The 15565-nt window shown below is 38.2% G+C and overlaps 1 protein-coding gene across 3 annotated transcripts in view; it reads left to right on the plus strand.

Moving 5' to 3' along the window:
* Positions 1-15565, plus strand: part of MED13L (mediator complex subunit 13L) — a 269894-nt gene that overhangs the window by 73413 nt on the left and 180916 nt on the right. The window lies entirely within an intron of this gene.

Here is a 15565-nt window from a genome sequence, read left to right on the forward strand (position 1 = left end):
GGGGTTGATGGGTCATCGGGTATCTTTTCAACACCTGCTCATATCTTTAGTTTTTTATCTTGCCATGTGACACAGAAGGAGGAGGGGTTGGTGGTAGATTATAGACCCTGAGAAAGAAGTAACTTAGAAACTGAGGACCACGCACCAATACTCAGATAAGACCAGGGATGTAACTCGGTGGTAGAGCACAGCTAAGAGTGTTCAGTTTAGCATTCAGAATGTTTGCTGACTGAGAAACACACTACTCTCTCAACTGCGAGTGAAGCTGTCAGACAAGCCTCAGTGTGAACGGGCGGGCAGTTTTAAACTTTGTAGGCATCACAGAAGAGAGAGCAATTGATTCTGTTTGAGTATTAAAAGTTTTACAAAGTAGACAAAACTACTGCCTTTAAAGAAAATGTTTTAAAGAAGTTTTCACTAGAATAGAGGAAGGGAAGGAAAAAGAGAAGAAAGGAAGAGCTTCTCAAAGCAGGCAGTATAAGAAAGGATTTATTTATTTATTTTTGTCAACTTGGATGACAGATTAAGGCCAGCTTGTACTATAATGTTAATGGTACATTTTTGGCCTTGGAAGGAAAAAAAAGGAGGCCATTAAATATATATTTACATTGAAGTTCCTTGATTTTTTTTTTTTTTTTTTTCCTTTTTGGTCTTTTTCCACTCAGTAGAAACATACTGGGTTCTGGATGTGTGTAAGATTAGCAAATAGTAGTTCCCATTCTGGTTGGCTGCCATGTTTAGATCACTATTGATGCCATTTCTTCTTCTTCTTCTTTTTTTTAATGAGGTTGTGATTTCATAGACATTTCCTAAGTGAGATTTTTCTTGTGTAAAGATTTCATATCAGAGGGAGTTCTTTTATGTGAACATGTTCATATATATATAAACTCCCCCCCCCCCTTTCTCCTCTTGGCTTTCTTTAAAAGAAGATGGAGTGCTGGGTAGTAAATGGCAATTTGAAATGTTATGCTCCTTTGATTAAAAAATCATCAAGTGTTGCTTTCTAATTCTCTTGATTTTAGCTAGCAGCTGGTGAATAACTGCTTTTGAAGCACTTGGAGCTCCCATTTTTGTCAGGGAAGAACATCTTTACTGATGAAAATAGAGTAGTGGTTGTGTTAAATGACTGAAGAATGGACAAAAAAGATAACACAGAGAACAGAGATAAGAGCTCCTTCTGGCAGGAAGCCAAAGGCCTACTGACATTTACAGATAGTGTTTCTCCTCTTGTCAGATAGTTGCTGCCTGCACTGTGCTAGTTTACTTAGCCATGCAGTTTGATTTTTGCACTGCAACTCAACTGTAATTGCATAGATGAGCTGGGCAGAGATTCAGACTAAAATGAATATACGGTTTACCACCAGCAAATAATACACTTTGTTTTCATGCAGACACTGAACTGACACTCCTTTTCCCCCCTCTAAAGCCAGAGCACCACTCAGCTTTGGCTATTATTGGTGCCAGATAGTGATATTGGAGCCTCTTTTATTCAAGTTCTGTGTGCCACCGCTGTGCTATTCTCCCAGGCTAGTTAGATTTGTGGGGTTACTTTTCAGACTACATTGAATCTTTAAAAATTCAAAGATTCCTGAAGATGCATTTCTGAGTAGTATCCCATTGAAAATAAATTATTAATGGAAGTGATTGTTTGAAGCCATGTCTGTATATTATTAATTAAAACATTTTTTTTTAATGCACTAGTCCCTGTAAAGCACATAAAGCTTTGACCAGTCTTGTGTCTTAACTACTTTGAATAGCCATCAGGTTTTTCAGCTGTGTAGACATAATGAAATAATAAAAAAAGAGCTAAATTTCATAAAGTAAATGCAAATTCAACTGACAGCTTTTTAATTTTTTCTGACAAATTTTAGATATTAAAAGGGAAAAGTTAATTATTATTATTAGTAGTAGTACTTTGCTTATTGGTTGTGTGCTTGTTTTTAACAGATTTTATTTTTTGCTGGAAATCCTGTTACTTAGTTCTGTGAGCTGCTATTACTTTTCTAATCTAACCACAGGATTTAATACTATCGGTGTTTGTTTGCTTTTGAAAATGCGCTCTCCCCTCCACCACACCTGGTTCTTTGAATGTAGAAACTGAGTCTTGAGGACCTTGAACTGCAGCTGGTGACTTCTTGTTAACTGCCCTTTATTTATTGACTCTCCTGCTTAGTACTCTGTGGAAATATGCAGAGAACTTCTTTGGTGTTCCTTACTAATATGTGCGGCATACAAATTTTAGCTCTCCAAGGTGAACTAATTGAATAGTTAATTCATTATTTTAAGATAAAGTCAGAAAGGGGTGGGCAGAGGGAAGGAGAGAAACAGACTGTAGCAACAAAGCTTTGATAAGTTGAGGGCTGAAGTTGAACTGGGTCATACACAGGGCAAAGCAACTTACTATCCAAGTGAGCTATTTTGCCAGCTCTCCAAGGATTTCGATTACCTTTATTTATTTAAAATATTTCATTTATTATTAGTGAGAAAGATAGGAGGACAGAGAGAAAGAACCAGACATCACTTTGGTACATGTGCTGCCAGGGATTGAACTCTGGATCTCATGCTTGAGAGTTCAGTGTTTTATCCATTGTGCCGCCACCTCCTGGACCACTGGTTATCTTTAAAATAACTTTACAAATATAATTTGGGTATTATGTTATATGAGTTAATGTATTACCCCTTGCCTGTCCCCCGCCACCTTTTTTTAAAATTAAGGTCTCCATGATATTTGTCTACCTGAACAATGTGATGGAGTGTAGTGTTTCTCTCTTCTGCTGTAAGGTTAAGCTCTGAAATTGTTGTAATTCTATCTTAGAATCTTGTTATCTGTTCTCTGTACTGTGTGCTTAAAAAATGATGTCTCTGCTTCATACTGGTTAAATTCTTTATCATTCATTAATTCCTTCTCAACATTTTTTTCTCCCAGTTTAAATTTTAATCCATATATTGGATTTTAATTCTTTTAAGCTACTTTAGAACCAAAAAATGACGTCTGGACCAGGAGCTAGCTCACCCATTCGCGCATACCTGTTGTGTAGGTGGCCTTGGGCTTGAGCCCTCCACCACTTGGAAGCACTGTGGACAGTACCTGGAGAGCTCCATGGGTGGTGGAGTGGGCCCAGGAGGCTGCTCAGCAGTACTGTGTGTCCTGTGAGTTCCTGGGGTAGCACTGAAAACCAAATGTCACCTTAAGCTTTCGGATACTCTTTTCTACCTAGTCCTATATCGCCTCTGCTTGTGATTTTACTCACAGTTTATCTTCTTGGAGTTCAGAAACATAGTTCCTAAACATTTTGAAGCTTCACTGATTCTAGTTTGCTTTCAGGCATCATGCCATCGTTCCAGCTGTTGTATTTCTAGACTTTCTGACTCGTTTTCCCCAGATGTCATGGTGCATTGCCATTGCAAGTCTCCCTACTCCCACAACTCCTTCTAATCTGGTGGTTTTGTGGAGGCTCTTAACTGGCTCTGTGGCCCCATCATCTACACACACACACACACACACACACACACACACACACACACACACACACACACACACACACACACACACACACACACACCCGCCTTTCTTATCTGAGCTTTATCATTGCTGCCAGACTATTTCAGTAGAGACTGAGGGAGAGAGAGGGGGCACCACAGCACCAAAGCTTCCCCCCAGTGGGGGGGGGGGGGGTCTTGATCCTGCTTTGTGTGCTTGGCAGTCACGCCCCCTCCCAGCTCTCCTTTCACTGGATGTAGCTCTACACTAGGCGTTAGGATGGTGTGGCTCAGCCTCTGGTTGTTTTATAGTCTCACTTTCCTAGATACTCATTGTAGAAGCCATACTTAGACTTTTGTGTACATCTCTTGTTTATAGACAGCTGCTAGTGGTAGTTTTTTCTCTGACCAGTTTGTAGGCTATTACCTCCTGGAAAGGCCTGAAATCTCCACCTGCATTCGTTAATTATTTTTTTAAAAGAAGCATTGTTTTTATTTGTTTTTAAATTGCATTTGTTAATTATTTTTTTAAAAGAAGTGTTGTTTTTATTTGTTTTTAAATAAGAGAGAGAGATAAAGGCAGAGACAGACACCCCAGAGCACTGCTTAGCCCTGGCTTATGGTGGTGCTGGGGACTGAACCTAGGACTTCAGTCTCAAGCATGAACTTTTTTTTTTGCATAACCATTATGCTATTTATTTTACTGTTGTGATTTCTTTTTTTCTTATAGAGATGTCTGTCTTTTATTTTGTTATTTTTCTAAAGCAAAATAAAAAAGATAGGCATATTCATAACCTTTCTATATTTTAAGTTTAATTTGGAACAGGACAGGTTTTCAAAACAATTTGTCATCTTGACTGGCAGCTGTGAAGTTTATAAATAAATTAATTTAAAAATATTATTATATTTCTAGTCATTTAATTTTTTTTCTCAGTTTACTGGGCATTACTTGTTTACAATCAGTCATTGACACCAGTCATTTTATTTTTATACTGAACAATTCTTTAATTAAAAATCCATTAATTTATTTATGAGGAAGAAAGAGAACCAGAGCATCTGCACATATAATGCCAGGGATCCAACTTGAGACCCCATGCTTACGAACCCAGTGTCACTTCCCAGACTGCTGTGCTCTACTTTTTTAAAAAACAGTGTTCTGAATCTTTTTTATAATTGTGAAAATTGACCCTTTCATGTAACTCAGCAAAATTTATTTGGCTTTGTGGGATTTATATTTTTGAAGTACTGTTTAATGTGTTTCAAGATGAATTTAATATCTACAAGTGAAGTAGTCTTTAAATTACATATTTTTTTTACTACTCTGTTAATGATTAAGAGCCTCTTCTGCACTTAGAAATATACAGGGCGGTGGGTATAGACAGGGCTTTCTTCTCTTTATCTCTTCCTTCCCTTCTTTTGCCACTTAGCTGTTTTGCTTAAAAAGGTATGGTAAGATAAATTGTGCTTTAATATTATTATTTAGGTTCTGGTAGCTTGAAGTTTTAAAAACTGAAAGATGTGACAGTAAATTCAAGACTTTCAATGAAATTGAACTATGTTAATGTCTATTTACTAATTAGTCTGAGTAATCATAAGTAATCATCTTTAAGCTTAGAATAGCTTCTTCTTTGAGTTCACTGGTGGATGTGTGTACGTGTGTGCCTGTGCATGTGTGTGTTTTTATGTGTTTTAATGAGGCACTTGTCAAGGGATCAATTTCTTTGTGAATTGCATTTTTCCTTTGGGCTATAGGCAGTTTCTGATTGTCACTTTCAGTATTCCCATGATGCTTTCCTTCTGAGGAATAGGCATGTGGTTTTCATGTCTCTGTTTCTTTTCCTTTAATTTTGGTTACTTTGATTATGAGGGAATAGACTTTCCTCCCTAGCTTTTGGGGGAAGTATTGGAGAGTGTGAGAAGCTAGTTTATCCTGAGAGATTTTTACTTGACATTAAATCTTTATCTTGGATAGATTTGGAAATAAATTTAAATATACTGCTATAAATACATATATATTTTTTGTAGAAAACTAATTAAATAGCTGGTCACTTAAATTACTGTGTAGACTTATTTTCAGTTAATATTGTTAACTTTTTCAAATTTAGGTTTTTAGGTTAGAAAATAAAGCAAACACTATTATGACTCTGACTTTTGTCATGATGAAAAATATTTGATTGAAGAACTAGTTTTGACATTCATTACTTACTTTCAAAGTATAGAAACGGAAGCTGTCTTTTCTTAATCCCCTCAACTGCTCTTGCCATTGTTGTGGAAATTGAAGAGTCTTGAACTGTCCAACTTCAAATTCCCAAGTAGATTGTGACTTAGATGAACACTTCCGGTTTTTTTCAGGTTCCACATATAAGCACTTCTTACTGAAGAAAGGTCTTTCACTTCTAGAGTATGTCCGCTGAAGTCATAATTAGTAAACCTTTTTATTTGTAGCACATTTTGTGTTTAAATGAGATTTCTAATTTCATTTTTTTAATTCTCTTCAGTTTGTTTTTTGCATCTTCTAGCCTTCCTTTGTTGACTCTTTTTAGACTGAAAAGGTAGGAGCCTATTTCTTTAAGATAAGCATAACTAATGTAAGTAATAGTAAAAAATTCTCCAGCGGTGCTAGTAGTTCTCAAATGTGAGCATACTTGATTTAAGAATAGCTTCTCATATTCTTTCATTTGAGAGGCTAGTATGAGTGACTAGCTTTAGAAATTCAGGAGTGTTGTGGTCCGCGAGGTGGCGCAGTGGATAAAGCATTGGATTCTCAACCATGAGGTCTTGAGTTCAATCCCCAGCAGCATATGTGCCAGAGTGGTGTCTGGTTCTTTCTCTCTCTGCCTATCTTTCTCGTGAATAAATAAATTATTTAAAAAAAAAAAAAAGAAATTCAGGAATGTGGTCCTTTAGAAGTAGTAGCCGCAACCTTCCCATAGCCCTTTAAGTTTATTATTTTGATTTTTGCTCCCTCCCACCCCCTGAATTAGTTGGTTTAGTATTTTAAATAGATATCTAACTGAGGTATTTCTTTAAAAACATTGTCTTGATCTTTTTGAATATTGACTGTTTTAGTATAACCATTTAAATTTTTTTAAATTTGTATATTTATTTATTTGGTAGAGATAGCCAGAAATTGAGAGGAAGGGAGAGACAGAGGGACAGAGACAGAGAGACACCTGCAGCCCTGCTTCACCACTCATGAAGCTTCCCCCTGCAGGTGGGGACCAGGGGCTTGAACCTGGGTCCTTGCGCTTGGTACTATGTATACTCAACCAGGTGTGCCACCACCCAACCCTCATTAGTATAACCATTTTAATGGCCATTTCAGTTATCCTTACTAATTAAGAAGGTGAAAATGATTTTAATAGGATAAGTATGAAGTCTGAAGATACTTCTTTTTTCCTATGACAGGTTTGGTGATTTTTGAAATAACTGAACTTTAAAATAAATCATGGTGTTTTTACATTTTGCATTTAAATTAAATCAAGATTTTTTAAAAATGCCATTAGAATTCTTAGTTTTAAATTTGAGAGTTAAAACTAGATGAGTGCTTAGATTTAGAATTACTGTTTTGCCCCGGGGGCTTTAAGGCTACCTCTCCACTTTTAAAAAAAAATTACATATCTATTAATGAGAAGGATAGGAGGAGAGAGAAAGAACCAGACATCACTCTGGTACATGTGCTGCTGGGGATTGAATTCAGGTTCTCATGCTTGAGAGTTCATGCTTTATCCACTGCACCATCTCCCAGACCACAAAACATATTTATTTATCATTGGATTGAGACAGAGAGAAATTGAAAGGGGAGGAGGAGATAGGGAGAGAGACAGAGAGACACCTTCAACCCTGCTTCACCATTTGTGAAGCTTTCCATCTGCAGGTGGGGACCAGGGGCTTGAACCTGGGTTCTTGCACACTATAATGTGAACACTTAACCAGGTATGCCACTGTCCCCCCCCCCCCGCTTTTTAAACATTAGTAAATAGTTAGTGGTGAAAGATTTCCTCCATTTAATAAAGAGTTTCTACAAAATCCTATAATGAACTAGGTTCATTCCTAAGCCAGAGATGAGCATTGCTGTGGTTAAAACAAGGACAAACAAACCAAGAACCAACGTATTTATGCTGAAAGAGTGAGTACTCCCCCCTAGATTTGGATGTCTGCCTTTACTATTTTTTTTTTAAATTTATTTCTTTATTGGGGAATTAATGTTTTACATTCAACAGTAAATACAATAGTTTGTACATGCATTACATTCCCCAGTTTCCCATTTAACAATACAACCCCCCTTTACTATTTTTATTAAGTATAATATTGTTTTAGTTAATGCAGTGACTCATATACTTTGACTGTAAACTGTAGAACATTATAAGCTCTTATACCAAATGCATGATCCATACAAGAAAAGTTGATAAGCTGGTTATCAGAATCAAGCACAGAAACCTGTGCTCTATAAGGGATTTTCGTATTGAGAGGATGAAAAGACAAGCTGTAGGGCCCAGTTGTGGCATACCTAGATGAGCACACATGGTACATTGTGCAAGGACCCGGGTTCAAGCCCCAGTATCCACCTGCAGGGGGAAAGTTTCACAAGTAGTGAAGCCGTGCTGCAGGTGTTTCTATGTCTCTCCTTCTTTATCTCCCCCTTCCTCTCTATTTCTGGCAGTCTCTATTCAATAAATAAATAAAGATAATAAAAAGAATGTAGGTATATCTACCCTAAAGAAAATGGATTAGAAGTTTTATTAAAAAAAAAAAGACAAGCTATAGGAGAAAGTATTTGGAAGCACTTTATCTGACAAACAACTAGTATCTAAAATATGTGAAGCTTTTTCCTAGCTCAGTGGTAGTAAAATCTAGACAGTCCATTTAGAAGAAATGCCCAGAAGACATGATGAAACAAATGCAGTGGCAAGTAGACACATTAAAAGACACGCAGTACTATTAGCCAGTAGACAAATGCAGATTCACACTATCAAGTACTGTGACTACAAATGTGTCAGAATGGCTAAAATATAAAATAGTCACAAGCACCATCTGTGGGACAGGATGTGGAGAAGCGGGATCCATTTCTATTTTGTTGGTGAAATTGTAAAATGATACAGCCACTATAGAAGATAATTACAATTTCTTTTCTTCTTCTTCTTCTTCTTCTAGCGTTTGCCCTTCTTCCGTAGCCAGTCAACAGGTCAGGTTGAAAGCTGTCAGGAGCTGCTTGTTGCTGGCTTTGAAAGTGACTGGGATCCATGTGGATTCAGTCGGCTAGGAAGGATCGTCAGTTTCCCCAATGAATGGGGACTCACGGGATGCACCACGAGAAGGTCGATCCAAAAAGAAATATTGAGCTACCATATAAACCTAGCAGTATCCCCCTGGGCACCAGCTCAGGGAAGTGAAATGTATACTAACACAAAAACCTGTACTCCTGTGTTCAGGGCAGCTTAATTCATCAAGGTCCAAAATGGGAAACAGTACAAATATCCTTCAGCAGTTGAAATGCTAAACAAATCATGACCCACTATTTATACAGTGTGTGTGTGTGTGTGTGTGTGTTTCCTGCCCAGCCCCCACTGCACTGAAGGAAGCTTCTGTGCTGTTTTCTCTTTACCTTCTCTCCGACTCTCTGCCTTCTCTGTCTCCATCTTAAGAAAGAAAGAAAGAATTGGAAAAAAAAAAAAAAAAAAAGGAATACAAACAGTGACCGAGAAATGTGACACTATTTTTGGCACTCTTAAATTCTGCAGGGACTTAACATTGTAGCTAAAATCAACTGTATCTTCTTGCTGTGTTCCAGAGGCTTTTCATTGATTGCTGTTGAGACGAAAAGCAGCACCCCCCCCCCCCAACTTAGAAAAAGCAAAAAGGCAGCACTCTCTAGGTCCTGTGGCTTATTAAGATCTTTCAGCAGCCAGTTGCTCTTTCTCTGGGAAATTGCTTGTTAAAGTCAGAAGGAACTCTTTAATAGTTTGCATGGTGTTTGATTAAATGGAACAGTTGGTTCCATGCAGATTCCAGATTTAATGGAACCGATGTTCACCTCTCGCTGTTAATCTCCGTGATTAACAGAGGTATATTTTCTATATTATAGAAAGGAAATTTTGGCATATACTATTTTATATTGTAAAAGAGGTATGTGAGAGAACCTACTAAGCGAATCATTTTCAGAAAGACTTAAAAGCACACCACTACATATAGTTTATAAATAGATAAATGATAGGAGTTGAGTATTTTGGGGCAGTAAATAGTGCTGAGGAGATAAGCTAAGCCCTTTATTGTGAGAAATGACCATGATAGCGGCTGACATAGAGTATTATTCATGTCTCAGGCATTGTTCAAAAACACTTTTATATATTCAATTTCTTTTTTTTAAAAATATTTATTTTATTTATTTATTCCCTTTTGTTGCCCTTGTTTTATTGTTGTAGTTATTATTGTTGTTGTCGTTGTTGGATAGGACAGAGAGAAATGGAGAGAGGAGGGGAAGACAGAGAGGAGGAGAGAAAGACAGACACCTGCAGACCTGCTTCACTGCCTGTGAAGCGACTCCCCTGCAGGTGGGGAGCCGGGGTTCGAACCGGGATCCTTATGCCGGTCCTTGTGCTTTGCGCCACCTGCGCTTAACCGCTGCGCTACAGCCCATATTCATTTTCTTAACATCATTCCTGTGAGATAGATACTGTCTTGTGATTTCTTGTTTATATATAAACTGATTCATGGCTAAGTAATCTCCCAAAAGAGACACATGTGAGGGGCCAGGTGGTGGCACGCCTGGGAGAGCTCTTATGTCACTATGAGAAAGGATCCAGTTTTAAGCCCTCCCACCCCCACCTGCAGGGGAAAAGCCCCACCAACAGTGAAGCAATGCTGCAGGTGTCTCTCTTTCTTTCCCCCTTACTATCTCCCTCTCCCCTTCCAATTTCTGTCTCTAATAAATACATTTAAAACCATTAAAAAGACACACACCTGGTAAGGAAGAGCATATGACTCCAAGGTTTTGGTCATAACCATTACTGTCTATTGATTTTTGCAGAGAAAGAAGAACATCCATAATAAAGTGTGAGATGTGATTTTATAGGTGGGAGGAGACTGTGTATGAAGTTTTTAAGGCAGTTTGCCTGGACAAAACAAAACAAAACTGGACAAGTGTGGATAGGAAAGTGATAAGCAGCCAGGGCTCAAAACATCGGGTATTAATAAACATGGTATAATGGTGAAACAGCCAGGAAGCGGCTGCTGGAAGCTGAACTTTTATTTGGAAGAGCAGTAGAGAAGGTGGGGTAGCTTAGTTAGGTAAGGCTTTGAAATTGCAAAGTGTAGACTGGGGACACATTTCCTAGAATACCATTTAGAGGACTAACAGACCTCTGTCATTGATACATCAGAGCTAGAGGAGGCTGCTTAGTAGTCTGCCTCTACCCTACATTTTGTGCTTGCGTTTAACACAGTTCTGTTGCTGCTGTGTAGTGGCAGGGCGGGACAGTGACACAAAACCAGTAAGCCCAAGTAGCAAAGGGTTAGACTCCAACTTTTTCATTTTTTAAAGTATTTTATTTATTTTTATTTTATTTTTAATTTCTTTATTGGGGAATTAATGTTTTACATTCAACAGTAAATACAGTAGTTTGTACGTGCATAACATTCCCCAGTTTTCCATATAACAGTACAACCCCCACTAGGTCCTCTGTCATCCTTCTTGGATCTGTACTCTTCCCCCCCCCCCCCCCAAGTCTTTTACTTTGGTGCAATACGCCAATTCCAGTTCAGGTTCTACTTGTGTTTTCTCTTCTGATCTTGTTTTTCAACTTCTGCCTGAGAGTGAGATCATCCCATACTCATCCTTCTGTTTCTGACTTACTTCACTTAACATGAATTTTTCAAGGTCCATCCAAGATCGGCTGAAAATGGTGAAGTCACCATTTTTTTAAATAGCTGAGTAGTATTCCATTGTATATGTATACCACAACTCGCTCAGCCACTCATCTGTTGTTGGACACCTGGGTTGCTTCCAGGTTTTGGCTATTACAAATTGTGCTGGCAAGAACATATGTGTACACAGATCTTTTTGGATGGGTATGTTGGGTCAACTTTTCCATTTTATTGCAATGGGTTACATACACATTTGATGTATTTATTTACTTATTTTAGAATATTTTATTTTTGAGAGAGATGCAGAGAGTGAGTAAGAGAGGGAGAGAGAGAAACACCAGACCACTGCCCAGCTCTGGCTTATGGTGGTGCGGGGATTGAACCTGGGACTTCAGAGCTTCTGGCATGAGAGTCAAATTTGCATAACCGTATGCTACCCCCCCCCCCCCCCCCGCGAGCCTGATTTATTTATTTATTTTTTAAGTTGTATAATAGGCTCACTGTCACTTGTCTAACTCAGGATGTCTGTGACAATTTTGTGAGATATTTCTAAGGCTTTTAATTTAGTAGATCTATGTAAAGTATTTCTGAAATAACAGTTTGCCTGTGCAGTAAAGCCCCTAGAGACAAATGAAAATGCAGATATACAAATCAAAGCATGGATAGGACAACTTGTTTGCATGAAACATTTAGCTAATCGCTCTCGGTTTGGGGCTTTCTGACTTACTAATTGCTCTGGTTTAGCAGGTGTGATCTGCTAGGAATCTCATGTAGGGAGATACAACACTAAAACATGCTTGTAACTAGGTGTAGCATTACTATCTTAAATGCTTTTTCTTGGGATAGTTACAGGTCTGGGGTAATAATTCAGAAGAGAGACTGTTGCTACTTGAGAGAAATAGCCAGATTTGATGAGGGAAGCAGTGGTGAGAGATTCATTTTAAAGAAGGTTGTGATAAAATGTTGAAATGAAGAGATAGGGACTAAAATAAATAAAGGCATGAAGAAAGAGAATTGTGTGACTAGAAAACTTCTTTTTTGTAGTAAGTGAGTATGAACACGAGTAGTCAAAAATGGATCCAAAAAAGGTAGCATAGACCAGATTACCTACCAAGGTGCATAGTTGGTATGCTAAGGAATCTGGGATTCTACGAGTTGGAAATTATCACCAAGGACCCAGCTGATTTTCGTAAGGTAGTGAGTGCCTAAGAGCAATTTTAGTTTTAAAAAGATTGTTAAATCGCCCCTGTAAAATTAATGTTGAAAATCACACTTCAGGAATGAACATTTGTTATAGTGATCAGGTCATACTTCAGTTCATATGTAGATTTCCCACTTAATAAAAAAATTGCCTTTGTTCTCTTTGGTTATACAATAATTCTATAGTAAAGTTTTCTATGTTTTTCACAATTTGATTAGATTGAATTCTAATTTTCACCAATTCTGATTTTTTTTCCAACCAGATAAGATAATCGATGAATAAAGATGTTTGCATGTTCAGTTTTTTTTTTTTTTTTGGTGTACACTTCTAATAAAATTCTTTGTGAGGGGATCGGGCAGTAGGGCAGCGGGTTAAGCACACGTGGCACAAAGCGCAAGGACCGGCGTAAAGATCCCGGTTTGAGTCCCCAGCTCCCCACCTACAGAGGTGTCACTTCACAGGCGGTGAAGCAGGTCTGTAGGTGTCTGTCTTTATCTCCCTCTCTGTCTTCCCCTCCTCTCTCTAGTTCTCTCTGTCCTATCCAATAACGAACAACATCAACAGTAACAATAATAACCACAACAAAGCTACAACAAGGGCAACAAAAGGGGGGGGGAAATGGCCTCCAGGAGCGGTGGATTCATGGTGCAGGCACTGAGCCCAGCAATAACCCTGGAGGCAAAAACAAACAAACAAACAAAAAAAACAACTTTGTGAGTTGCTAGCTACCGATAATATGATAATAAATATCTTTTGGACATGTTGGCTATTCCTAGGCCATTTGGGATTCATTGACACCAGGGGACATTTATTTATTTATTTTTTCTTTATGGGGGATACTAATGGCTTACAGCCAACAGTAAAATGCAGTGGTTTGTACATGTGTAACATTTCTTAGTTTTCCACATAACATTCAACCTCCTTTAGGTCCCACTCTGCCATCATGTTCCAGGACCTGAACCTTCTCCCCCACCCCAGTCTTTTACTTTGGTGCAAAAACCAAAACCCAGTCCATGTTCTGCTTTGTGTTTTCTTATTTTTCAGCTTTTTAAAAATTATCATTAGTGATTTAATAATAGTCAACAAGACTGTGGGATAGGAAGGGTACAGTTCGTACAGTTTCCGCCGCCACAGGGCTGTATCCCATCTCCTCCATTAGAATCTTCCCGATTCTTTATCCCTCTGTGAGTACGGACACACACGTGCCTTCATTTTAAAGAAGGCTGTGATAAAATGTTGAAATGAAGAGATAGGGGACTATGGGGCACAGAAGGTTAGAGATCTGGCTTCTGTAATCACTTCTCCATTAGACATGGGCATTGACAGGTTGATCCTTACCCCCAGACTGTCTCTACCTTTCCCTAGTGGAGTAGGGTTCTGGAGAGGTGACATTTCAGGACACACTGGTGAGGTCGTCTGCCCAGGGAAGGCAGGCTGGCCTCATGTTAGTATTTTTCAACTTCTGTCTATGAGTGACAACATCCCATATTCATCCTTCTCTTTTCTGACTTAACTCACTCACCATGATTCCTCCAAGCTCAATCTAAAATGAGGTGAAGAAAGTGAAATCACCATGTTTAATAGCTGAGTATATATATCTCACGTCACAATTTTCTTAGCCACTTCTCTGTTGTTGGAGACCTGAATTGCTTCCAGGTTTTGGCTATTACAAATTGTGCTGCTATGAACGTAGGTATACACACATTTTTTTGGATGGGTGTGTTGGTTCCTTAAGATATATCCCCAGGACAGGAATTGCAGGATCATAGGGTAGGTCCATTTCTAGCCTTCTGAGTTCTCCAGACTGTTCTCCACAGGGGTTGGGCCAATTGACATTCCCACCAGCAGTGTAGGAGGGTTCCTTTGACCCCACAACCTCTCCAGCATTTGTTGCTGTTATCTTTGCTGATGTGTATGACATTCTCACAGGAGTGAAGTGGTATCTCATTGTTGTCTTTATTTGTATTTCTCTGACAATCTGTGACTTGGAACATTTTTTCGTATGTTTGTTGGCCTTTTGGGTCTCTTCTGTGTTGAAGATTCAATTCATAGACTCTCCCCATTTTTGGTTGGGGTCATTTGTTTTCTTGTTGAATTTGGCAAGATCTTTATGTATTTTGGTTATTTAACTCTTTTCTGATGTATGACATGTAAATATCTTCTCTAATCTGTGGGATAGCTCTTTGGGTGGTGGTTTCTTTTGCTATACAGAAGCTTTTCAGTTGATGTAGTCTCATTGGCTTATTTTTGATTTAGTCTTCTTTGTAATTGGATTTGTATCATTGAAGATGCCTTTAAAATTTAGATGGAAAAAGGGAGTTCCGGCAATATTTTCCTTCGTTTGATAGTTTCTGGTCTAACATCCAAATCCTTGATCCTTTTGGAATTTACTTTTGGGTTTGTTGAGATAGAGTGGTTCACTTTCATTCTTCTGTATGTTTCAACCCAATTTTTTCCACACCATTTGTTGTAGAGACTCTCCTTTCCCCATTTAATAGTCTGTGTGCCTTTGTCAAAGATGAGCTGTCCATACGTGTGGGGGCTTATTTCTGGGTTCTCAATTCTATTCTACTGGTCAGTGTGTTTATTTATGTTCTAGTTCAAGCAGTTTTGATTACAATGGTCCTATAATAAAATTTGAGATCTGGGAGTATGATGTCTTCAGTTCTGTTCTTCTCAAGATTGTCTTGGCAATTCTAGGTCTTTTCTGGTTCCAGGTAAACATTTGTAGCTTTTGTTCTATTCTCCTAAAAAAAAAAAAAAAATTGGGTGGTGTCTTGATGTGGATTGCATTAAGTTTGTATAAGGCTCTAGGTAGTGTATTCATTTTGATGTTGTTAATTCTTCCAACAGGAACACTTAATTAGAAGATACTCTTAAGTGTTCTTTTGAAACTCAAACTACTGTATCCTTGTGAAAAATGCCACCCCCCACGCACAATACTGTTCCTAACATGCACAACTCATAAATATTTGGAAGTGATTGTCAAATAGCCCTTATGTAGTATTGAAATTTTAATAG

Source organism: Erinaceus europaeus, chromosome 6, assembly GCF_950295315.1.
Source record: "Erinaceus europaeus chromosome 6, mEriEur2.1, whole genome shotgun sequence".
NCBI lineage: Eukaryota > Metazoa > Chordata > Mammalia > Eulipotyphla > Erinaceidae > Erinaceus > Erinaceus europaeus.